Here is a 26,698-nt window from a genome sequence, read left to right as displayed (position 1 = left end):
TCCTTTAGCAGCTCACAGGCAGGATTTGGCAAGAGGGAGGAGCTGCTATCAGAGATGCTTGTGTTCTTTCTATGAATATTGACCAAAACAGGCTGAAGTGCAAGTCCTCAAAACATTTCAGTTAACACCAGCTAGCAGGTCTTTAATTCATAGCAGCAAATTTCCCCAAAGAGGTGATGCTTGCAGGGTGTGCGAGTCTGGTCCTTGCGGCAGGGAAGCTGGTGCCTACCCAGCCCTGGGAGCCTGGCTCTGTGCATGGGCACTTGAGGACATGTGGTGCCCGGCTTCCCCGCAGCTCTCAACTGAGCCCAGACCCTACAGAGGAGGTGGCTGAAAGATTTAAATAAGGCAAAATGTGATGGTGACCATAAGAGCAATTTTTGTGTGCTTTGGAGAGCTTTAAGTTGTGTGTCATAGGCATCTGTAGTATTGGTAGACGTCCCTATAGATAATAATACATATATACCTATATATTGTTCATGATATTCATTAGCTTAATGCATTCTTTGTAACTGTTGTGTGTTAAGCTACAAAATACAAGTCAAAAATCAAATTTGTTAATAGTGCTTGTCAATGGCTTTTTTTTTTCTTTTCCTGGCCATAGTGGTAGAATGTAGATTATTGTAACAGAATATTACAAGCAACCAAAATTTAATTCCTTTTGTTCTTATCCACTGTAGGTTTTTCCTGGGTAACATGTGGCTCTTTATTTATTATTCACTTTTCTATAAAGGTACTCTTGAAGTTGGGTGCTACTCCTGCCTGTGCGTTACTGCAGGTGCTGGGAAGATTTTGATCCATCCCTACAGAGACCTGGGTCCTGTCTGCCCCTGGCCACTGCCAGTGCTGGAGGAGGAAGAGAAGGAAAACCAGCTAAGCCCCTTTAGCCAAGCAAGAAAATCTGTCTCTGCTTTTAGCAATACTGCCAGTCCACCGGTTACAATAGCTACAGTCTAGGCTTCAAAATTGCCTTATTCTTTCAGTTTTCTACCAGCCTCCTTCCAGGGAAATTGCAGGAGGATCTCATGGCTGGGCTTGCAGAGCTCCTGAAATCTGCAGACTCAACATCTCTGGGTTGGCACACACGTAGCATTAGTCTTTACTACATATCTACAGATGCAAATAGTAGGGCAACTGAAAGCCTATGCCAAAGGGTTCAGAGAATCATGGAATCAATTCTATTACTTATTTCCAGGCAAACTGGGTTACAGCGTAGTTCAGCCATCCAAACACACGAGCTTACCATAGGAGATGAGGCATGGCTGCAAGAAGACTGCACTTAAATTTAAAAATAACATTTGAAAATTTAATTAAAACTCATACCTTCATTATGCACCTTCCCGGTACATAATTGTATCAGGTTGACAGTTTAAACCTAAGGCAGTTTTGTATTTTTATAGTCACAATTTTTTAACAGGCAGCATTTCTCCTGCTTCCCTGGTAGGCATGAGAAGCCCACACAGAGGAAATTATGGAAAAAAAGTAAAACAGAATATAACTCAAAAGGCAGTCAAACACATGTAGTTTAAAAGAAATGGTGCAAGATGTTTTCTCCTTTTTTTCCCCCTATTATCTGCTTTGTAAAACCCTTCTCAGGCTGAAGGTGGATGGGAATGCTTTAATGACCCATCAATAAAACCACTTAGCAGAGCTGAATAGCAGCTGTGACAGGTGACCTTCCTCTTTTCGGGAGTGGTCTATTAGTTCTCATTATATTGCATCTCGGTCATGTTTGGAGGTCTTTCAAGGCCTCTTCTTTTTCTCCTCTAAAATAAAGTGTGTTTCTTTCCATCTGGAGATGGGTCCATGTCATTTGTTGGGAGAGTATGTCATTGACAGGAGATGCCTGTGGAAGAAGGCCTTGCTTGCCATGGCAGGAGTGCTCTCATTGAAGAGGAAGCTGAGGTACGGGAGGAAGGGCAGCGGGAAGAGGTGGCCTGAGCGTAACTGATTCAATTCACACGGGGCAGCAAAATGCCCATTCCTTGCCTATTTCTGCTCTTTCATGGAGGATAGTGGTGCCACCTCTCTCCTCTCTCCTGGGTGTGTTTTGTATATTAGCTGAAATAATATGCCTGTCTTCTGGCTACCTCTGCAAAACTCTTCCGTTGTTTCAATTTTTTCTCCAAAACACGTGAAGTCAAGTAATGACTGTTTGGAACTAAATGGTTTCCACATTTGTCCACACACAGGTGCTGTGTAGTTGTTCCCAGCTCGCTGATTTCTGGCATTAGAAGAAGCAATTCTTTCTGCTATGGTGCATTAGCTAAGCTCGTGAAATTCAGCGGATTTATAGCTGTCAAACAAGAGGCTTTGTTTCAAAGCTGTTACATCAATATTATTGTTATTCCTGTGACTTGTTTTGTGCACGTTGGATCTTTGCAACAATGCTGGTAGATGGTAGTGATGAATAAATAATCAAATCTATTAGGAAAATGCTATGTTTTACTCTGATTAACTTGCAGATATTTGAAGTAGAAATGAAATTGGGCAGAATTGATGTGGAAGGTGAGGGGGAAAGAGGCAGCTTTTTACTGAGCTGTTTTTCTGTTTCTTTGAAGTAAACTGAAATGTTGTGCAGCAGTATCGTGATCAGGACAGTGTAAGACTGTCCAGATTTCATGTTTTAGTAGCAGCCTTGTCTTATCCCGTTTTGCTTTAGACATGAAAAAGCAGTTTCTGAGGCTTTATCAAGTACAACAAGAAACTTTTGCATGGAAAGAACTAGAAATTAAGTTTCTGCAGACACGTTTTCTTTTTCTAAATGCTGACAAATAACTCCTGCCAAATGCAATATAAAGGAGAAAAAGAAACATATGGCAGTTCAACAGGAGTGAAAAGATGAGCTAATCCAGCATCAAACAAGTCTTTGGATGAGACTAAAATAAAACCAACCAGCCTTTATCATGCTTGATAGCACCACTATAATTAGGAGTCTGTCACCAGGTTCATAATGAACCCTTAGCCCTATTTTCTGGGGTTTGTAGTCTGGTAGTAAGAATCACTTTGGGTTGCAACTTGGCATACTAGAGCTTGCTGTGCAGAAGGCTTAAATCTAGGATGCAGGTTTTAAATAAACTGACTGTTACAAGCTGGGGGGGCTGTGCCAGCGATGAGCTAGTTCTGCTTGTAATCTGTCCTAAGTGTTTAAGGAGTCACTGTCTAATGTGATTTATTTGCCTTTAGCATGAAAAATCTAAATGTGTGGTTCAGTATCCTGATGTGCTCTCTTAAGCTGCCATGTAAGGAATCAAGAATGTAAGGAATCAGGATTTTATTTATTTTTTTCTCCCTCCCTTGGTTTTATGATCCCTACATCTGCCCTAGCAGAAGCTGCTGCTGCAGCGCTAGGGGCGAGCATTTGCTGTACTCTGCCTTAAAAATGTACTTGTAAGAAAACTCATTCCTTACAAGTCAAGTTTTCAATCTTAGGGAGAGATCTGGCAGATGAGGCAAAAATCCAGCCTGCTTATTTCTCCCATCTTTCCCTCCATCCTTGATGCTTAGTCAGTTGCTGGCAGAGGGACTGGCTGTGCAGAAGGTGCCTCAGTTGTGTATGCAGACATGTACTTAGTTCTGAAAAAAGGGGTTTAAGCTTCAGGAATTGTCCAGGTTTTTTGAACCCAGAATGACTGCATATCTAATCCAAGGTACCAGAAGCTGGAAGAAGCCCTCTTTAACATAAATTGTGTGTTGTCCTCTCCCTTGCAGTAGAGGAGTTTCTCAGCATCTCAGGATGTGTAATGTAGCTATTTGAGAATGTTCATGGGAGACAGGGCAGAGTTCTCACAACAACATCTCCTCTGCAGAATGTGCGTCTAGTAATGAAAGGTCAAATATTTGTATGTTAAAATCTGTGGGTTTGGATTACAGCTGGATGCCTAATGAGATTTTCAGAAACATTGAGGCTTCCCTGCAGCCTTGTGTGCCAGACTTTTAAGAGCCTGGATTAAAAGGAATAACTAAGCAACTTCAATAACTTGAGCAAAACCTGAGTAGGTCAGTCCTGTCCCAGTATGATTTAACCTTCTGACTTGTACGTGAAAGCAAAGGTGAACTGAGGTGTATCCAATTCACATTTAATATACAGTAAATGTTAACTTTCCCTCCCAAACACTTCAGGGGAGGCTTTGATGTTCATTTGATGGAGTAGGTTGAGGGAGGATGGAAGTTCATGAAGTGCTGCAGTAGTCCTAAGGCTCACAGGGTGGGCAGCTGAGTGGTGCCTCTGAATCATCACTGTAGAGAAGAGATTTAAAAACCGCACACGAGTGCTGGAGACCAGGGAGGGGGTGTATCTCATAACCCCACCACCCCCTGCTGTACTGCTGCTTGTCAGAATGAGAAAGTCTGTGCTGCTTTTCTGACAAAGAGACCTCCCCAAAGCTCTACATTTATGAATTAGTAATTCATAAATTAGCAGCTGTAGGTTGGCAGTCTCTTCAGAGGGCTATGCCAGGTTTTTCTTTCTCAAATGAGAGGCTGACCCATAAAGGCTGTGCCTATAAACTCAGGAGTTGAGAAATCCTGTCCCTTGGAAAGACAACATGCTGCTGGAGGCCATCGTGCCTTGTCTCTAGGCAAGGCACTTCGAAACCCCATGGGAGCCAGGAACTGCTGCCTCTTGCAGATCCCTTGGCCCCGAGCCCCCTATCCTGCTGTACGCCACTCAAACCCTGCTGGCACCCCTGCCGCCGACTTCTGACCTAGCCGACCAGGGAGGACAATGAAGAGAGTGGTAGCATATGTGCCTCTATACACACATATTCTTGGCTTCCTCGCCTATATCTGCTGGCAAGCACATGGTAGGAAGCAGCTGCTGACAGTACTAGTTGCATTACACTCTTCATTTGGGCCCTATACTTTCCAGCAGGAGCCACGAAGCATGGATGTGAACCAAACCATGACAGCCTTCTGCAGAAGGGAGAGACCATGTAAAGAACGAGGGACACAAGGCGGGCAGAGACCTATGCTCGGCTCTCAGTGTGCAGAGGTGCGAGACTTGGGGCTTCTTCTATGAGTGGGGGTCAGACACTGTACCTCTTGGCAGTCTCTGGGTGAAGAGCTACTTGAATGGACTTTGCAAGAAAGCACACAGCAAGTTCTAGCATACCTGTAAACAGTGGCACGTGTAACCTCCAAGGGGAATGTGGTGAATGAATAAGATTTGTTGAGCCATCTTCAAATCACTACCAGTAATGTGGTGCATAGAAAGCGTTCCTGCTAACAACTTTGATATTGGCACTAAAGACCTGCATCTTGAAAATTAGTGCATGAACATGGGGGACCTTTGTGAGTATTGTTTTGATCATTAGAAAAAACAAGCTGAGATGTTTAATCAAGAATATAAAGCAGATCACAGAAGGAAGTCACTGTACAACAATCTCATTGAAAATAAGACTTTTTAAAATTTACATTAATTAGAATATATTTGATCTCTTGGCTTCATCTTAATTTACTGAGAAAGCTGGAAGCACCTTCCAATTTCTATTTCACAGCAGAAGCTTGTGTAACCCTTCAGCTCCTGGCATTTTCAAACTAAAGTATAAATTACAAAAGGAAAAGTTGCAGTTGATGTGGAAAACACAATCTGTGTCTACAGAGTGTTGTGCTTGAAAATGCCCATTTTATACTCTCCTCCAGAAGATGTGACAGCTCAGCTTATTAACAGGGCTTTTTTATGATTTACGTTGTTGAACACTTTTCTGAAAATAAGCTCTAAAATGAAGAGGAAATCTTGCACCACTTCTTGGAACTTCAGAATTCATTAGCTGATGCTTAGCAGCAGCTTCCTCTTCTGTTGCAAACTGCTGCCGAGTAAGGCACCAGCCAATCTCAAAAAGGCTATTAAAAAAAAATCAGCTCTCAAACAGCAAGGATAGAGTCTGGATGTTTATCTTCCCTAAAACATAACAGCTGTTCCTCTCTTCAAATAAGAAAAATACGTATTTGTCTTTTTTCTTTTTCTTTATTTTTTAAAATATTTTTCTACCAAATATTACTTAGTAAAAATGGCCCATGCACTTTCTCTTTGTGTGAAGTATAGAACAAATAATTTCGGAAAACTGTTTTTTTCTATTGCGTTGATAGTCAAACCATCATGCTTTAACTGTCAAGCTATGAAGTTTCATTTTTCCTAACCTTTCTGGAGCTAATTTTTTTTTTAATTGCCCAAAATATAATTTTGTGTAATTGTTGTGCTGCAGAGACGGGACCTTTCCCTTTTTTTGTTCTTAAGCTTCTGAGTTCCATTTTGAAAGTTCCCAGTTTTTGGCAACTTCTGTAATTTGACAGAACTATAGAGTGAAGAAGAAAACAGAGAGCAAGTAGCAACAGCAGTGGTGGTCACCCAGATGGAGAGCCGGGGGGCCAGACCCTTGGCCCTCCCGGGAGGCAACATTTGGAGGAGTGCTGTGCCATCATTCCTGGCCCACATTTGATGACTAAATGCTGCCTTTCACTGTGCACTTTGTCTTGCTAGTGGATGCCTAAAAGTTTAATTCTTCACTCTTATTCCAAATGCTAAGAGAGGAAAGCTATTGTTTCCTCTGTTGCAATACTCTCCTAACAGTTTAAGAACTTTAAGTTCCCCATCCCTCCACTCCTTCCCCTTCAGAAGGGAAAGTGCTGCTCTTGTCTCCTCCTCAGCCTTTTCCAGTCCTCCTGCCCCACCAGCCACCTCCTTCTTCCTTTCTCAGCAGTTCCTTATGGCTCTTCCAAAGAGCAGTGGTCTGAACTTGGCATGATTCTTGCCTTTTTCATTAGTGCCATTGGTAAGCTCATCATGGAGCAGCTAAATCATCTGCACTTATTAATTTCATTCTCCTGTTTCTGGTTGTAAGGAGCAGGAGGCTATTTCTGTCTGTCTTCAGGCTCAGGAAGAGGCCACTGAGATACATTAGTCTCCAACTTATTTGAAAATACTGGTGTTTTGCAAAACCAGAAATACCACAATTATTTTTAGCAGAACCCCTCATTTGCCAAGGCTGATGATTTAGGTTTTCCATGTGCCCAGGATAAGATTATTTTTCAAACCGTTTATACATTTATAATTATAGACATCCATTTAAAAAATGAAATCACCGAGTAGGGAACCAGAGGAGCCCTGCACTTAGCATGCTGTGCAGACTGTTATAATGTGATGTGAGAAGCCAGCTTAAGCATTTGCAGTGTTCTCTCCCCAAAATTTTTTCACAGTTTGGCTCCTTCACAGTACTTGCTGCTTTCTACTCACCAAGAGAAAGGACTGGGAAGTACTTCTGGGTAAACATAATTATTTTTCAGGAAGAGTTTTGCTTGTGAGAAAGAGAGTAGGTTTTTACCTTTGCAGGCAAAAAAAAAAAAAAGAGAGAGGAAGAACTGAGGCCTCAGACCTAAGCAAAAGCAGACACTTAAAAGCGCTATGGTAGATTGAATCAACGCAGTGTGTGTATTTTGGATTTGTGCACACATGGTAAGAAGAGCCAGCAAAAGTCTTCATGGGATTTTACTGAGAAGAAGTTAATGCAGATGCCAAATCCATTTATCATTTCTTTGGTTATGTGCCAGTGTCCCTTATGACCTTCTCCCGCCTCGGAGCAGTGAACACTTTCTCTCCCGCCTTGGAGCAGTGAACACTTTCTCTCCCATTACTTATGCTTGTTTTGTTTTTAACTACTTCCTTACCACTCCACTGCTCATGTTTCGTAGCACCAGCAGTTTTTCCCCTTATGGGGGTTAGGTGCATTGCACAGGTATTTGGAGAAAGAACAGAATTGACCTAGAAGCAGCTTTGGTGGGTTTGTGAGATTTTTCTGGGGACATTTATGACAGGACTACTAGTACACAGGACCACTCAGGATCTACTCCTTTTTCCAGTTAATAAGTTGTGGGGTTTTTTTCTCTGCCCTTTGCTTTTCCTCACCCCGTTGTTTCCCCACCAGGCCTTCCATTAGGAAGGGTAGGTTCCACAACCACCTATCTGTTTGTGGTCTACCTGAGGAAGGCGGCATAACATTAAGTTTTTCCACAGCCCCCTCATACAGCCCTAGGGAAGGCGGTGTGCCTCAGTTGCTCTGTCTCAAAGCACAGGCAATTCAGAACTTTCCTGCGCTTCAATTCCTTACTTTTGCAGTCATTCCCTTTGGTTACTGCTTGAAGATATAACATGACATGTGGTGCCAGCACTCCCTGGCTGATAGTCAGAGAGGTTCCCCTTTGGTCATGCAGGACATCTACTTTCATTTTTTACCCTTCTCTCATCCTCTGGGCCACAGGTGTTGACATCAAGAGCTGCTGGGCAAATCACAGCTCCTCCTCCCACTACAACTTTTGTCAGCTGTTCCCATGGACAGAATTAGTGGGAGTAGCTTAAACAGCCTAAATAGTACTTCACACACCTGGCTGGTTTTGACAGAAAGGGGTGGGGGAGCATCGTCCAAGTGGCTCTGCTGGCAGCTTTGCATGTTGGTAATGTCCACCGGGATCCAGACAAGCACTGGGCTGAGGGCAGTCACTTCAACTGGTGTAGCTGGACCTGGGAGATGGTGTCAGGCCACACGTTGTGACTAGCATCTGTGACTTGCCTTATAGCAAATCGCTTCTCTTAGACTGTGCTTGAAGAAGCTGGGTAAGAACATAGTCAAGGAAGTGTATGCTTCAAACCTAGAGTTGTGCTGTCACATGCATGCTTAGTTCTGTTATGTGGTCCATGGTATCCAAGAAAAATTGTCATGGCTGGTTGCCACAATTTGCTGCTGAGTGTTAAGAGTACAAATCCTTTTAGAGAAGGTTATCACTGAGCTCACTTCAGTTTAGACCTTGGTGGAGGGAGCATGGCAATCATATTGTTGTGCCTGACAACAAAACTCAGTGCTGTGAGAAGTTAATCCACACAATGTTCAACTGATGCTTCCTGGAGAACCTCAAGGTACAACAAACACAGTTATCTCCAGAGAATTAAGTCAGGGTTATGGTGGAAAAGGATCTGTTGGTCTTCTCATGGCCTAGTTAGACTAGCGTCTTCCTCCAGCATGGTGCGGGCATGGACTTGGAGCAGGAGATGCTTCGTGAAGCATGGGGAGCTGGAAGGACACTTACATGGTGATACTGCAGTAGGATGAATTGGACCTTCTGTATCCTTCATCAGCAAAACCAGAGGGAGAGTTTCCAGCTTCTGTGGTTTCTCTGTCTCCACTGAAATTCACCACCACCTCAAACTGTGTATTTGTGGTACAAAATGTTTGGCCCGTGTCTGTATGTATATGTGTGTGAGACAAAACCATAGAGATACACACCCTTCCTTTGTACTCTTTTAATAGTTTCTCACATTGATCCTGACTATTTTTTCCCCACTTTTTGGCAGCCTTTCTTTGAGTTAGGTTGCTTCCACACAGCATAGTGTGGCAGCATAGCTGATGGTGGGCTGAGAACACCTTAGCAGTGGTGTAAACAGGGAGTGCTGCCACAACTTCGTTGTGAATCTTCAGCCTCAGCCACATCTGTTGAGCTGTCTGTGTACCCATGCTCTAAACTGGGTCTGTGAAATGCTGCAACAAGCACTGCCATGGAAGGAGTGGTCACCTCTAGCAGAGGATGTGGAGGGTGTAGGAACTAATCACTGCAGGAGAAGGGAAAGGACTAGAAACGCCTCCAGTCAGCACTGTCTTCGGAAGATCCCATCTGTCGGGTAATGCCCCAGAGCTCTGCTGCCGGTCCTCTCAGTGCCATGGTGTAAGAGATAACTGTGCTCTCCTCCAAAGCGGCCTGATAAAATCTGCTTCCATTGCACAAAGTGGCATTTTCCTTTCGTGGTGAAGGAGCTGAGTTTCCCTGTGGGCCCTAGTTATAATTTGCCTCTCTTGCTTTCAAAGGTGTCTGTCTATTTTGGATAAAACTTCATTTAAGTCTTTGTTTTCCTTGGAGCCTGCCTGCAGACTCAACAACATAAAACCCATTGAGCAAGTGAAACTACAGGCTTGTTCTTTCCTTGATTTGTTGTGGTGTTTACCAAGAAGGACTGACTTTGACTGACAGTGTCTCAACAGGAGAAAAATGGATCCACATTGTTCTTCTCCCAGTCAGCTTAATGGGAAAATGAGCTCCTTTTGTCTTTTATTTCTCTCCTAGGTAAATCCATAATTAATTCAGTTTTGGCACATTCTTCTGACCAAATGCTTGCATTCTCAAATCTGTCTCATCTCCTTCATTGTGACCAGGGTAATAAATCCCTTAATTTTGGAGAGGGAATTCAGAAGGGTGAATTTTGGTATTTTCTCTGGACCTTAATTTTCTGCTAAAGTAATGTATAGCCTTTGAAGTTGCCAGCAGCATAGGTTTGGCCTCTACAAAAACCTATTTGAAATGAGAACTACTGTTGTCCAATGGCTTGCTTTTGGCTGAGTTTTAAGTAATGACACTGATATAGTTTAGTCTGTATAAATAATATTCGCCATAGAATTCCAATATTAGAGATTTGGATTGAGGGAGTGGGAGAGTGGGAATTGGCCTTGTCTGTCCCAGCACTGTCTGCCTGATTGTGCAATCTCCTATTGTGTTAGAACACCATCAAAGTTTCTAATGCAAACTTGGACACCACTATAATGAAATTAAATCTCCCAACAACATGCTTGCTTTTCTTAGAAACTGCTTAAAAGCAGGAGGTAACACGGCCTGCAGACAGTGTAGTGGGTGGTTTCCAGCAGAATGGCACAGCTGCTCTGAGTGCGTTGCCTGAGCAGCTGGTTTACAAGGTTCGCATTGCAGGGGCTGCATTAGTTACCACCAGGTAACTGCTGAGGCAGCACATGGTCGTGTGTTTTGGATCTGTTTCATGCCTTGTTCTGCAGTGGCAAGCCACTCTAGTTTGTGAAGATACCTCAAAATAGAGGCAGTTGCTGTCCAGTGAATGTGTGTTGTTTGGTTTAACGTATGAAAACATTAGCTAGGGTTTTCTTATGCCTCTTGGCAAAAAGGTGTTCTTTTAAAGAAATGCCAATAATAATAAGAGCTACTTCAAATGAGGTCTGAGTTTCTTGACTATGAGTGGGAAATTATGTAGATTGCCAACCCTGAGAACCCTCTGATACTCAGTGTCATGATTAGAGGGTGTGAAAGTCTGTTTGAGGACTTGGCTAATTTAAACTACTTGAGCTCCACAGCAAAATTACTTCAGGTAATGCTTAGCAGCTGTGTTTTCTAGCATTAAAGGCTCAATATGTTAAAGAAGATGCAGTTCGTTTGCTGTTTGTGACCTCTCATTTTGAAGCAATGCTTGCACTAATGACTGTTTTTGAGGGCCTGAGAAGGGGAAAGTTCTGCTAATTGTGTTCCAAGCTGAAGTTACATGACTGAAGATTGAATAGAGGTTTTTTCTTCTGCTGACATGGTCTGATTTGTTGGCCTTGGAAGATAAGATGGCAGTTTTTTACAAGAAGAGTGTTTGGATTTTACAGTTTAAGAAGCTTTTGCTCTGTGTGCCAGTGCATACAATTTAAACCACATTTCTAGAACTCACACAGAATATATTTGAAGGCAAGAAGCTTGTAATGTGTATGTGAACTGTAGTGTTATGGTTATAACTGGGTGTATATATATATATTTATATATTACTGCATAGTAATTAATCTCACTGAGACAATACAGCATCCTTAAGAACTGCTGCTACTAGGAGAGTGTCATCCCTTGTGGCCCATCTAGCATCTGTGTTAAGAAGTTGTCCCTGCCACCCTCCAGAAATATGCTTTCTGCTGCCTTCCCCTCCTCCTTCAGAGAGGTTCAAATCTCCCATGAGAACTAGGGTCTGTGGTCTGGAGAATTCCTTGAGTTGTTTACAGAAGACCTCATCTACTTCTTCACTGTGTGGTCTGCAATAACCTCCCATCACTATGCCATCTTTATTGGATTCTTTTCTAGTGCCAACCCACAAGCATTCACCCAGCCTATCGTCCATCCCATAAATGAGCTCTACACATTTGAGCAGCCCTTTCACGAAAAGGGCAACAATTCTTCATGGCTTCATTTTGTCAGGTGGCTCTTTCTAGTAGCCTTTATTGCTCTGGAGAGCAGGGCTGTCAAACTCATTTTCACTGGGGGGGCCACATCAGCCTCACGGTTGCCTTCAAAGGGCCAAATGTAATTTTAGGACTGTATAAATATAGGAGTAGCTACATTTATACAGTCCTAAAATTACATTCGGCCCTTTGAAGGTAATAGTGAGGCTGATGTGGCCCCCAGTGAAAATGAGTTTGACACCCCTGCTCTAGAGAGTCTCATGGTCATAAAAGCCAAGGTGCTGCCTGGGATACCAGTCAGACATTTATTTGCAGGAATTGTCCAATCTGCTTTTCCCTTTTGCCTTTAGGATCAAAAAGAGCATCACCTGGACTCCCACCTTTGCCCATAGAGCTCTGTAGAGCTTCCTGTATTCCAGATTTTCCACGGCAATGTCATTGGTGCCTACATGGTTGAGCAACAAAGGGTGATGGTTGGAGAGACAAGTGAGCTTCAGTTGCCTTTCTACATCATCCCAGCTCTGGCACCCCACAAGTAAAACATCTGTGACAGTATCTTTGGTCAGTAGATGGGTGCCTTTGGCCCCTGCAGAAGCGAATCTTCAGCAACTGTCACCCAGCCCCTCCTCGTGGTGCTTGTGGTGAGTTCAGGCCTTCTGAGCATTGAAACCCCACTTCATGGAGTTCGTTCCCCATCCTGGGCTATTGTGGCACAGTACTAATCCTGTCCATTCAGACTTGATAGCAGAGAAGGAATCTCTATCATGCCCCAGAAGTCCCAAGCTCCCAGCAGCTTGGGAGTCTCCATCCACCACATGCTTACATGTGGCCTCTCAGCATCCCTCCTTCCTTGCATTATGTGGCTTGGACTCTTGCTTTTGCAAAACCATGAAGACCCTGTTTATTATCTCCTGGTCACCCCCTGCTGTCCTGATCCCACAGCCCCCTTACGTGGCTGCCCAGTGTCCCATGGCGCTGCTGTTTCCTGAGGGTGGCCGTGGAGGAGGCTGGGGTCACCTCCTCCCTGGGGCTGCTGTTTTGCTGGGGTGCTGTCTCCAGCCACTGCTTCTGATCCAGAACCTGCTAATTCAGGTGGGAAGAGTGGGGTGCTTAATGGTCCTGGGCTTCTTGTAGAGGAAGGAAAGGAAACGAAACGAATTGCTGCAGATTCTGCTTGGCACAATGTTTTACTGAAGTCTCAGTGGGGCAGGAGGATGCAGTGTAGTTCTCCAGCAAAGGGGGACCGGAGGGTTCTTGAGAGGAAACCCCACTGGGTAGCCAAGCCTGACTTCTCATAATTAGTGTTTAAAAATGTTAGTCCTGGCAACACTGAGAGAAAATGTTTCTTGCTTTCTTGTCTCCAGGCATCCTATTAATGGGTATGCTGCAGCCAAGGTCTCAGTTTCAAGAGAATAAAATAAAACTGTAGTGTTGCTTTTTTGTTTTGTGTTTTTTTCCCTACAGGATGTGCTGATACCTCTTCTGGACTTTTTTTTTGTTTTCTTTTTTTCCCCTCAGTGCCAAAAAGAAACAGGTTCTCTAATTTTGATAAGTCACCTTTGCCAATAATAACCACCTTTCATATAACTTTCTAAGCCACTTGAGAGCTCTCCCATGAAAGTCAATAGTGTTTTTCTGTTGTGGTTTTTTTTTTTTTAATTGTAAAATGCCTTTTCTTCATTCAAATACATACCTCAGCCTCATCAGAATATTAATAAGTAGGTTTTTATGCATAAGTATTTATTTCCAGACCCAATTTGCGGCTGTTATGGTTTGTTGGATCAGCGATTTCATTTTTTAATGAAAATTCTAAGGAGGTTTTGATTATGAAATGCAATGTCTCACAGAGAGCTATTAAGTTTTAATGTGTCAATATCTGCTGTTCTTTTAAATCACTTTTAAAACTTCATACCTGTTTAAAATTAGAGGAACTATGGATAAATTTAAAGTCTGGGTGACAGGTGCCTTCTATTCCTGTAACTATTTGAAAAAAAAAAAAAAAAGAAATTACTTTTGAGTCAAATTGTAAATCACAAAAGGAAGCAATACACTAGAGTAACAGGCAGGATGATGCCTTAGGCCTTTTTTTTTGTGTTTAAAAAACCCCTTTGAGCAGGTCTGGAGGGCAGTTTAAAAGCCAGTTACTAAATTTAGTCTTATGCTTCCTCAGTGAGGTGGGTTGATGTGATCCTAGTGCAGGAGAGGAATTTCAGCAGAAGAATGGCTTTACCCAAAATCACGTGGTGTGCATGCCAGCTGAAGCGAAGCTTACAGCCCTTGCCCCATGGTGTCACATTTGAGCCAGTGCTCCCACATTAGCTTCTGCCAAGCTGGGAGGAGAGGGGGGAAGAGGAGGGAAATCTGTTGCTCATGTGGCCCTGCATAAGTTAAAAGCACCGTGGAGGAAGGCACGGGAACAGCATCGCTGTTGGTGAAAACACATGCCCACAGAGGTGACGAGACAGTGGTTTATAGTTTGCTGACAAATGACTTGGTTTCAATCCAGCTTAAGCTGGAAATAAAACCCTAAGCTGTGAGTGAACTGGATCCTACAGCTGTTCACCAGATCTGCACTTGGTAGGGCCACCCCCTGCCAGCCATTCCCAGAGCAAGGCTCTCGCAGCCTGTTGTCCCCAGGCAGGTTATTTAGCAGAATTCCTTAGAAAACTGGCTTCACATTTGCCAGGGGTTTGTTGGCCTTAAGACCGGCCTGTCTGTAAGGAAAATGTTGCTGGAAGATGTCTGGAGATCCCCTGTCCCTGGGGCTGCCTGCCTGTTTGTCAGTGCTGCGAGCGGGAGGGAGGGCTGGAGAAGCCATTTGGTGTTGCACGGAGCGGACTGTCCTCCAGCCTCTGTTTGGCTGCACCAGGAAGATGAAGGTGGGAGAGAAACAAAAAGAGAATGATCAACCTCAGCTGAACCACTGTGGTTTTCCTGATTCAGGTGCTGGGGTTAAAAATGCCACTATAGGTTTGCCTCAGGTACTCTCATACATGTTTTGATTTTTTTTTTTTTTTTTCCTTGGTCAGGAAAGCTGAGTGTTCTCCGTGTTCTGGCATCACCTCAGCCACCTTCTCCTCCTGACTCCTACTGCCCAAAGAGGCAGTCCTGCCCCTTGTCTTCCCTGTATTGCCTCTGGAGATTGCTCATCTGCACAGCGAGCCAGCTATGCAGTCTCACATGGCCAAAAACTCACCAAACCAAAGAAAATGAGTTTTTTGCTAGATTAGTGAGTCAAATCAGTTTATTCCCAATGGCCAGCTGCAGGGAGGAGCTGGGGCTGTGCAGTCCAGGCTAAGGAAAGGAGAAGGCTCTGTGCGGGCAGAAGGTTGGTGGCGCGGATCAGCGGGGTTGGCTGTCTCGAGAGCTGTGCCCCAAGCATTGCTTCTTGGGTATCCACCAAGATGCAAACTCAGTGAAGCTTATCCTGTAGAAAGACCACACTAATCTCTTTCTGCCTCTCCTATCTGTTTTTCAGTGGAGGTTCGCTGATGTTTCTTTGGGGGATATTCTTTACTTTCATTCAACTCTGTTAAAAGAACCAGTCAAGCATAAGAGGACAAATCGGTTTAGAAAATAAATTTCATTCATCCCGGTGCTCATAAAACCATTTGTGTTATAACCTGTAAAAATGAATGGATGTCAGAGAAGCTATTCCTATTTCCTAGTCATGCGAAGTGTAGCCACTGTCAGCACAGATGATCCCTCACGCTAAAATATTAAAGCTGGGACTATGGCAAATATTATTCTTTGGCTCAGTAATTCTGTATCTCACAGCAACAGCTTTTACAGGATGCTGGCTATTGTAAATTCCCATGTCTTGCAGTAAAATGGATTTTAAAAAAATATTTTACTTCATTTGGTCTGTTAATTAAAGTCAACAAAACTTGGAAAAATTGCTTCAGGGAAAATGTAAGTCTGCTGTATCTGTGGGAGAAGGAAAAATGCAAGTGTATCGCTTTGGGCATTTGATAGTTTGTTTCATGTGCGGTAGTTCTTGTGCTGAAAAGTATTTCAAGGAGACCCTGCTTGAGACTCTGGTAGGGTTACATGTTATTCTAACACTGTACGGCAAGTCCGTCTGAACCCCTGGAAACTTTTCCAGGTATTGTATGGGAAAGATGCAAATTCTGCGGCAGTGTGAACCTTGTGCTACTTAACAGTTAGACTGGACTTCTAGTCTTTGCCTGGCAATGATAAAGAGGCTTGAACTGTGCATATTTACAGAGTGTTTTGTTAATCTTCCTTCTTTTCCAGCAAAGATTAAAGAGCTAGCCAGACCTTTGCGAGCTGCAGGAAGTATTTGTTGACTAAACGTGGCAGGAGCTAATGAATACTTTGTCTCCTGTGGACACTGCTGTATAAAGAGATAACAAGAGGGAACACCATGCATGCCACCTTGCCCATCTACTTAGAGTAACTCAGCCAGCTGGTGATGAAAGCCATCTAGTTTCTGAGGGCACCAAGAAAAATGCTCTGGAATTTCATGCTGAATTGATTTAAGAAATTACTGCTCCAGCTGTCAGCTATGTTTCTTTAGCAGGCACGATCGAAGGAAATGAAAGTCGACTTCCCCTTCATTGCTGTTCACAGCCTGGTACAATAACTTGGGCTGAAATATGCCGGTCGTCCTTTTCTAGAGATGTCAGCCTTTCATGGAAGGGCAGGGTTGACAGTTTGGGGTGGCATCTCCCACCAGACATTAATTGCTTGGGCTCATATGTCCAAACTGCATTAGGGTTAGGAGACTGGTCTTTGTGGTATCTTGCCAAGAACTTCACTGAAATTATATAGGTTATGCGCTCACATCAACAGAGAGCATCCTCCTTACCAGGAATTACATCATATAGCAGATGCAATTGCCTCTTGCCAGGGGAGGCAAACTCATGGGGTTTCATGGGTGCACGTGTCTGCCCACACTGTCACAGGCTTCCCTCCCAACTTTAGGGACTCTCAAAAGAGCACTTGCAGTACCTTCTTTTATTTTGAAGGAACCTATCTGAGATTTTGTTTTTCTTTCCTTTTATTACAGTATGCTGTGTTCCCTGTTTTGAGTTCAAAATCAGGCTTTCTGGTGGTGTTAACCTTTCTTCAATGTAAGGCAGGGTTTTAAATACTTGTATTGTTGAAGGGATTTTTCTACTTATTCACAGAAGTGAAAGAAGTGGAAGGCTTTTCTGTCAGGTCCATAAAATAAGTTCAAGTCAGGCAGGTTTTGAAGCTTTTAGAAAACTAGAGGAATGTGTCGCTGTTAAAGGACTAGTTTCACTGGAGTTCTGAATGTGCTGCTGTCAGTCATTAAGGTTTTTGGCTTTTTCAGGGTCTGGTACGTGGGAATGATCCATGAGCATTTTGCAGGCTAGATGCCATTTGGCATTTTGAAAGGGTGTAAGCTATAGCTTTCATGAAACAAAGTATTGTTTAATCTTAACAGCAACTCTGCAACATGTAATAGAAGAAATTACAAATAAATATCAAAGGAATACCTGTTTTTCAAGATTCACCATTTCGTGTAAAGCATGATTGATTCAAGTAATTCCTCCATGGCCTGTTCTGTAGTGACTTGCCCATTGTAAAGAGCTCTGGCAGAGGCATCCCCTCATCTCCTGCAAATTAACCCATTTCAGCTATCTTTGGTTTGTGTCTTGATGGCTGGCAATGCAGCCAGAATTATGGAGATGACAATTGGCTACCCCAATCCGTTTATAGCTTTACGATTTGTCTGTGTACTGTGAAATCACTTACCCTTGTATTGTTTTGGTTTTGTGGTAGCCTCTTAGTATTTTTTACTAGTGTGGAAAATCTAGGTTTATTCATTCATTGAAAATGTCAATACAGCTACTATATCATTATCTTAATAACCTGGGTCAAATGCAGCACTCGTGCACTGCTACAGATCAGTCCCACCTTCCCCATAGCTCTCTGTCAGAGTGCACGGCCTTCAGCCTCGGAAAATGCCGGGCAATTGAAAATGACTTTATTTCCATGCAATTTCCCTCTCTGAAATGACTCTTGCTTTCTGCACTGTCGCCCATCACATACAGCTAAATGGACAAACACGAAACTGTTGTGAGTATCGGTATGATGCACATGCCAGAATGTGTCATGTATAATCTGAAATTACCAGCAGACATTTCTCTTTCCTTTTTTTCCTGTCTGTTGATGGCTCTTCTCTGTGTGTGTGTATTTGAGCTGCAGGTATTAGGTATGTTAATTTTTTTCTAAACAAATGTAATACAATAGGTTCATTCTGGTTTGAGTGGCTTCTCCTCCCTCCACTATATAAGCTTGTAATAATAACTAAAAAACAAATTCTGTAACAAGTCAAATAAGTACTGTTTAAAATTCTCATTTGAGAAAGTGGTCTCTGCAGGTGCCATAGTTTTCTTTAAAACTGTTAGTTGGCAGCATGAAGTAAAAAATAAAAAAGTATGCATTTTTGAAATAGATTGAGATACAGAAAATAATACCCCAGGAATAATTTTGTTTTAATAACCTTCATTCTTAGAAGAATTGCATGCTATGGTTCTTCACCACTGCTGTGTGATTGTGTTGTTTTTGTGAGTTTTTTCTTTTTCTCTTTTTTTTTCCCAGGCAGTAAGCATAGAGACCTTACCAATTTTTCCCTTATGTTCACCAGTTAAAAATAATAATACCAGCTGATCCTAACTTATAATAGGGTAAGGAAGAAAAGGTTTTGTCCCAGAACTAGTATACAGTGAAAAATACTCGGGAGAGGGATGAATGTTTCTGCATTCCTTTTTTTCAGCTCTTGGCAGAAAGAATGACAGTGGCTTTTATGCATTTTTTTCCTCCCATTTCTCTTGCTGATGGCCATTAACACTGTTACTTCCATTATCCTGTTTGAGTTAGTGTGCCTTCCTGAGAAAAGCTGCTTCTTTACTTAGCAGTATATTTGAATATGCTTCTGGTCAAAGCAGGACTGTATTTTTTTTTTTTTTTTCCTGTGGAGCTTTTGGCTACCCTACAGCCCTTGGGACATGCTAAATATTGAGTATGTTGGAGGCCTTCTGAATCTAGAAAATAATCTGGTTGTCTGAAATGCAACCCAGAAGCAGACTCCTACAAGAAGAACTTTTATGAACATGTTGCTCTCAAATAGCAGAAGTCGCTTTGACATGATGCGTTTTTCTGAGATGGTTTTAAGAAACAAGTTCCCATGACTGGACAAATGTATGGCTCCTGACATCCCTTGTCACTGGTTAACTATGCAAGTCTGACCACTGCTTTCAAGAGGAACATTTCAGTCTTTGAACATTAGACTTCAGAGTCCTATAAACAAACATTTTGGGCATGTGACACAGAAACACAGTCATGATTCCCTGACCACCTTTGCTTTTTGTGTACAGTCTCTTTGCAGAACTAACCACAAATGCACGAGGTCAGATAGTTAATCCGAGCTCTTATTAGGGCTCATTTTTTGTGTTTTCTTTTCAAGGAAACTACCTAGATGTATTTGATGTTTAAGAATTGCTTTTAAACATGTAAAAATTTATTACTATGCACATTTATATCCATGGCCTTCCCTTTTACTTAATTTTCTGGGCTCTCTGAGGACTATAGCTATAGTTAAAGTGCTGCAAACCATGGTAGCGACCTAAGGGTTAGCTTTTAACCCAAGACTCAGCTGAATTCCTGGCAGCTGTGTGAAGGCAGCCACATCCTGCAATACTCTCGTCTCATTAGATAATCAGTTGACCAGATACATCATTACTTACAAACTCATTGTAGAGAAAAATCTCTTCTGGTTCTGATCTGTGGTTCAGCTGTGATACCAAACTTAAAATCAAGCAAGTGTGTGTGTATATATATATATATATATATATATATATATATATATATTTAGATGACTGACTTCTGAATGCAGGCCAGACAGAAGCAATTTGCACTTTGAAATGTGACAAGCTCACAGTGTAGAATTTTAATCAATGAGACATTTTAGCTCATCTCCATATATTATTTATGCTTGGAGGCTAATATCAGATTGAAATACAGCAAACTTGCTCTTCCCAGAGAAGAATTTGGAGAGAGTATGTAAAGATTCTGGGTGACCACGTTAGGCACAGTGAGGAGCACTCTGCCCCATTATGCTGTTAATCAGACTCGTTGTTTATAGCAAAAGTTATCTCTGTTACTGCCTTTAGTGTAGTATAAACCTTCCAAAATACTGGCGCTCTTCCAGTTTCTTGGGTGAGAATTGAATTCCACAGACAAGACTACTGTTTGGGCTGCAGTGCTTTGCTTTATGAAAATGAATGACTTTGCTGCTCTTAAGTTGTGGCTGTTGTGTGGAATAGTTGTGCTGTTCTTCACTGTGTTACTGGAGTTGGAGAACTTCCCTTGCAGCTGCCACCTTTCACAGGACTCTGAAAATATCACGGATCATCCCACAGCACAGTGTATGTTACCAAAGCGCCCGGAGCGCTGTGTGTTTCGCAAATGCAGAACATGGTTATTTTCTTGAAAGTACAAGGACAACCTCCTTTGACCGCTATGTATGTATAGGTATCATCAATCATTCCCGGTACTTTCAGAACATATCATATGAAACTTACAGTTCAAGTTTTCTAAACTTAATCAACAAATATGAATTAAAATATCTTATAATAAAAAAGGAATTCTTATATACTAAAAAGAAATCTGTGTTCATAAAAGGAACAATGAGATCACTGGGAACTTCAAAGATGAATTTGAGGCAGATAATGATTGACTTGTATTAATAGGGGGGGAAAATTTATTCCCAGCTGGAGAGGAAACAGCACTGGCAGAAAATCTTTGAAGCATTTGTTCATAACAGAACAATCTAGTCTTTGGGGTTCTGCTAAATGAATCAAAATCAGCTTCCTTTCTCTTAACACTCTGAATTAACAATAAGAGATTAACAGCACTGAGACAGAATTCTAAGAGTTCTGACTCGTTTAGCCCTTTGTTAGTGGATAAACTTTATTTTGGCCAGTGTTGAACAAGTAACTCATTACAAATAAGTAATTCAAGATGATGAAGGGGGTTTTGCTCATAAAAAGTTCAACTGCATTATTTAAATACATTCCATGCATTTTTCTCTCCAGCAAGTGGGGAAGGAAGAAGAGGTGCCATGACTGTTCTCTGAGAGTGGTTAGAAATCTCTTAACTGTCATTATAAATCCAGAAAAGGGGCGAAAGGATGAGGAGATTTCCAAATTTCCAAATGTTTTACCTGAGAACTCAGGCTATTTCATAAAATCTTGAAAGAAAGTAGCTTATAAATACGGAAACTGCAGAAGCCGTGTGTGTGGTTTCACATTAACAAGTAGAAAAACTTATTGATGTTGTTTGTATTTGTCACAGTGAATAACTGATAATCATCAATAAATGGCTTAGGCTGACAGTGAGCTTGAAACATCTTCAGGGCTTCAGCTTCAAAGGTCCTTACACAATACCTCAAACCCAGAGTAAGTGTGTGGGGAATTGCACATTAATGTTGCTGCATCAGTAGATCAGCTGACGCTATTTCTTATTCAGATCAAAGCCGCCACAACTGGTAGCATGCCCCATGAAAGAAATTATTATAATTGTCATAATAAAAATAATTTAACAGATCACTTGTTTTTTATAGTCAGCAGTCTGTAATGATTGGGTGCACTGCATTATAAGCTGGTTCACTCAAATACACATATTTGAAATGTAAGTAGGATTTTTTTAGGGGCTTGTAACTCAATATGCATTCAGATCATTTTTAAAACTGCATTAATACTTTACATAAGTCTTCCCATACTGCTCCTTTGGGATTTAGAAAGACATCAATTACATGGTAAACATACAGTCATTATTGGCATCGCTTGTTGCAGTTTAGCAGTGCCCATACAGATTCGCCACTTCTTTCTGAGGGATTATGTGAACTTAATTTTGGGGTTCTCAGTCTGCCACCCATCACAACTGAGAAGCTCCACTGTAGAGGCAGAAGGTAGTTTGAGTAATTGGTACTGGGTAAACTGTCTCTGTTAAACAGGTGACAGGTGCTAGCAAGTTATTGGTGATGCTGTCCTAGGAGTTTGTGGTGGGGTTTTCATAGATTATTTAAGGATTTTGTTTCTTTTTTTCTTTTTTTTTTTTTTTTATTCCCCCCCACTCCCTGTGTAGTCTTAAAGCACTTGCAGCTTAGTAGTTCCATTCTGTGAATATCTCCAGGTCAGGATGGTGCAGATGCTGATACTAAGAGCACAATAGCACACAAGTGGTCAAACCAAAAATAGGTGGAGAAGAATAAGGAAAGAGAAACATATAACATCTCCCTCCTTCATCACATCAGGTGTGAGTTAATTGTATATCATCCTCTTATGTCACAAGGGAAATACAAAAAATTCAAGAGACATTATGAGAATACTGTGGTTGTGTAGGATATACTCAATGATATTTTTTAAAAATTGAAATCACTTAATAAAATTTCCCCCAAACGAAACAGCTAAATTGGGTACTCCATGTGCCTGTTCCATATTTGCGCATCCATTTTCCTTTCAAAAACTCAATTTGTGATTTTAACACAAATCAGAACAAATAATGAAGCCATTTTTGGATGATGTTGGAAATTGCCATGCAAGAGTTTCTGGTCCTCTAAGTAAATTAGATGGCTTATGGAAACTACAAGATATATTAGAATTAAAAGCAGATAAACATGAGACAAAGATAAAAACAGTCATATCAAAGATCTACGTAGTGAAGTATCTACATAGGTCAACTAACTGTGAGGGCAAGCACAGGAACCAGGAGTTGCATGAATTATTCCTCTATACACCACGCACCTGCCATATGCTCCCCAGCTTCCTACAACTGAAGATTTGGGGATTTAGTGGGTCAGAGGTTGCAGTGGGATTGTTTTGGTTGTTAGCTCCAGATGGACCTGGGTTTATATTCTCCTGGTGAGCCCTTTCTACTTTCAACTTGTGACACAGAATGTACCTGCATGGAGAGCCACCTTTTGCACATCTGACTTCTGATGGGCCATTGAATACCTTGTCATTTTTAATATTGTGAGATATGGTGAAAATAGTTTTTTATTCACTTTCTCTAGGCTACTTTTTTATTTGACTTTGATCATAACCTTCTGCGTCACTTTTGCAGGTTTAACTGCGAGGCTCTTTAGTCTTGTGTCTAAACATCTGTTGATCCAAGTCTCACTACCCTGGTTGGCCACCTGTAGCCATATCCGTACCTCTGGCCTGGATCTGCCTGCACAAAAACAAGCTCTCCGGTATCTATGCTCTTTTGTCCAAAACCTAAAGTGGGGTATCTGCTATTTATGGTGTGCCACAGAGTAAAATAGACTTGCATTGTAAAATTTTGAAAACATGGATATGTCCTTCAGCCGACCATTGTAGGGGGGCTGCTGTTTAACTGCTGTCCCAGCGGAGGCAGGCACATACTTCGCTAGTTTGTGTGCTGCATTTCAGATCCTGGACATAGGTTAGTCCCACATCTGGAAAGTTTGTGTAGTCCTGGCTCATTCAAGGAGTTTGTAACTTTTTGTGAATTTAAGATGCTTCTTAATATATTGTGAAACAGTAGGAATAATTTAAGATAATACCTGTAATGAAGGCTGTGTAATCCTTTTATTTGGTTAATGAATTTTCCGAATTGTGAAACTATCTGTGGATATTCTTATGGTAATTTTGATGTATTTCTGACTCAAAAAAAAAAAAAAAAGAAAGGCTTTGAATTTAAAAGTGGTGGTTCAGATTTGCCTCTGGATTTATCTTGGCTATCATAAAAACACAGGCAGAATTTTCTGTGTTTAACATTGCCGTTGCCAACAAGCTGATGAAAATCTGCATATACTTTTGGAACTTGTGTTAGGAATACTTAATTATTATTGTCATTAAAGCTGTCGGTAGTTGAACCCTTCTTATTGCTTTGCAGTTTTTTTTTTTAGAATTATCAGCGGTAGCTCTTTTCAAATTTCACATTTGCTTGGGAACAAACCAGACTGAAAAAAATCCTATTGTCAGGCAACTCAGGACAATGAAAATCTCAGTCTGAGAAGTGATATTTAATTACTTACTGCCTAGACAAGCTTGTAAAACAAATTTAATTACATGCAACAGACAAGCTGCTGACCTCCACTTAAAATCCTGTGTACATAGGGTGACCTGTAGGTCTGACCTGAGACTGAAAGGAAAAAAAAACGGCCCAAGTTTCCTCTTGCATGCCACCAAAGAGCAGCTGCACCCTGTGCCCTCCTTGGGGAAGCAAATGCATTTTCTGCCTGCCCCATAGTCATGACAGAGAAGCCAAAAGAGAAATTTAGCCAAGGTGTAGAGGTTGAGATGAGTCAAAGTGCTTCTGACCACGGGAATACAGAGTTCAGTGCACTGGTTGAATAGATACGCTATGTTGTATCTGCCACTTCCTATGTTCAGATACACCCAAAAATGTTAGTTACCAGTGCCTTTATTTTCATTCTGTTGTATAAAAAGAAGCCTGCCATTGAATTATGGTGATGAATTGTGCTGACGGGCTCTCATGACAAGGAACTAAATTTAAGTCTTCGGGAGTCTTTGCAAGAAGGAGTGGGTTGTTCATTTGTTTACCTCCGTGGTACAGGATTGCACTGAGATCCATAAATAAATGCGCTTGCCCAGGCACAGCATCTCTGAGGCACAAGCACAGTGCGCTCACCCAGAGCTTGCTGTGGAATTGGGCTGTAAATGAGGGGAAGGTGGTTTGAAAAGTGCAAAGTAGACAAGCAATATCTTTTTAGGGAGTTAAAAAAGCAAATACATCCTGGGAAGGTCTTTGTGTACAGAAGTGGAATGAAAACCTTGCAATGAATGTCAAAGAACTGAAAAGTCCCTCAGACAGTGGCCTGGGAGCAGGGAGAACAGATTATGCTGTTGCAGAGATGCAGGGCTAGCAGTCGAGATTGCAAACACGCTTCAGTGCTTTTTGCCTTTGCTTTTTGCCGAAGTTCTGATTCCAGTCTCCTGCATAAGGCTCTGATTCCCAAACTTGAGCAGATGCAGCGTTTACCCCTCCTCAGAGCAGCTTTGCCCCTGTGTTGGAAACTCCAGCCCCCCAGCCAAGGCTGCCCAGAGGACATCTCTGCTCCTCAGCTGCTTCGATTTACAGCCCTGTGTGGAAATGTAAACAGCCACCTATTGTGTTTTGTGTTAGTGTGGCACTTAATGGTAAGTGCTTGCCAACCTAGGTTTATATTGAATTAATATATAGACCTTATGATAATATTTGGGCATGAAATTAGCCAGCAATATACGCCTTGCCTGAAAGATGAGCAGCTGCCTGCCAGGGCCTTAGGTGTTTGCTTGTCCTTGTGATTGAATTCCAAGAATACATATACAGTGAGAAAGAGATGCAGCCCTGCCGAGTTACCTTTGCTACTCCTAGCATATCTATAATGCACATGTACACACACAGGAAAAATACGTATGAAAAAATACATATGAATATAAGAAACTGCAGCTTCTCCTTCTAATCATATATTGTATTTCTCTATCCTTATAGATATGTTTTGCCTGTAAAACGCAAGTTTGTTTTCCCCATTATTAAACTGCTTGATCAGAACCACTTATACATCACTACTGAAGATTGAGATACGTATTATGGATAAACCAATTGAACAATAAAATATCATTCCTCCCAGGAAAGTGGGGAAACTTTATAGATCATCTGCTGCAGAGCTTGCTCATTTTTACAAGGAGGCAAGAATAACTGTGCTGTTACTTACTGAGGGAAAATAACCAATATTTTTTCACTGAAATGAACTTAGGTGAATTTCCAGGGGGGAACAGTGCAGCAGGAATATATTGCTACCATTTTTGAAAATGATATATGAGAGTCCAATATTATATCTGAAAGTTTTCTCCATATGTCCTGTCCTGTCTATAATTTTGGCATGCCTTTTCTTCCTTTCTCTTTGTAGTGGTTCTACTTTAAATGGGCTCTACAGAAAAATTTACTGTTAAGTCTGGGAAAGATAATGCAACACCTTAATTTTCCATATTACAAAATGTTCTGAAATGCTTGCAGAGGGATCCAAGTTCGTGCATCGAGTCAGCTGGAGTAATTAGGGCATGATGCAATTGTTTCTTTACAGGCCTGAAGCCATCCCAAGAACCACAAAGGCTCATTCCTTGTTAAAGGTTGCTTTAACCCTTGGCCAGGTGGGTGTCATGGGTTTTGTTCAAATGCTCTGAGCTCCATGACCCCAAGACACTCTGCTGACAAGACTGTCCCTCTTGAATCTTTAGGAAGGCCAAACACTGTTCAAGAAATACGATTTTTGGTGTTGTTGTTTGTTTGTTTGGGTTTTTTTTTTTGTTTTTTTTTTTGTTTTGTTTTTTTTTTTACTATAGAAGAATATAAAAACCATTCACAGTATTCTACTTAATGGATCAGAATCTGAAACTACTTATTTTGGATAGCCTAATATGTTGTCATCCTCCCTCTTCCTTCTGGAAAATGTTGGCCTTTTCCACAAGTTCAATTCCCTGAGGAGCATTGTTTCTGACTGCTGAGAAGAGCAGTAAAAATCTGCAGAGCTATCTTCACTCCAGTTTTAGAAAGGAGTCAGTTATAAAGTTGGTGACTTGTGCTATGTGCTTCTTGTCATTAGAATGATAATTTTGCATTTTAAAATAATTTAATAAACTCTCTGTTCACAGGCACACTTTAAATATGGATGTTACACTTCTAAA

The 26,698-nt window shown here is 41.6% G+C and overlaps 1 protein-coding gene across 4 annotated transcripts in view; it reads left to right on the top strand.

Annotated features, from left to right (window-relative positions):
- PLXNB2 (plexin B2) overlaps positions 1-26,698 on the top strand; it is a 257,387-nt gene that overhangs the window by 42,583 nt on the left and 188,106 nt on the right. Inside the window, exon 1 of one of the 4 annotated variants that reach the window (XM_065630883.1) lies at positions 23,222-23,238. The exons of the other annotated variants lie outside the window; for them this stretch is intronic. The gene's annotated coding sequence lies outside the window, so the exon portion shown is untranslated. Of the gene's footprint in view, positions 1-23,221; positions 23,239-26,698 lie in introns of those variants that run through there. 4 annotated transcript variants of the gene reach the window in all.

This window comes from Caloenas nicobarica, chromosome 1, assembly GCF_036013445.1.
Source record: "Caloenas nicobarica isolate bCalNic1 chromosome 1, bCalNic1.hap1, whole genome shotgun sequence".
Classification (NCBI taxonomy): domain Eukaryota; kingdom Metazoa; phylum Chordata; class Aves; order Columbiformes; family Columbidae; genus Caloenas; species Caloenas nicobarica.
This window is presented reverse-complemented; position numbering and strand designations above follow the sequence as displayed.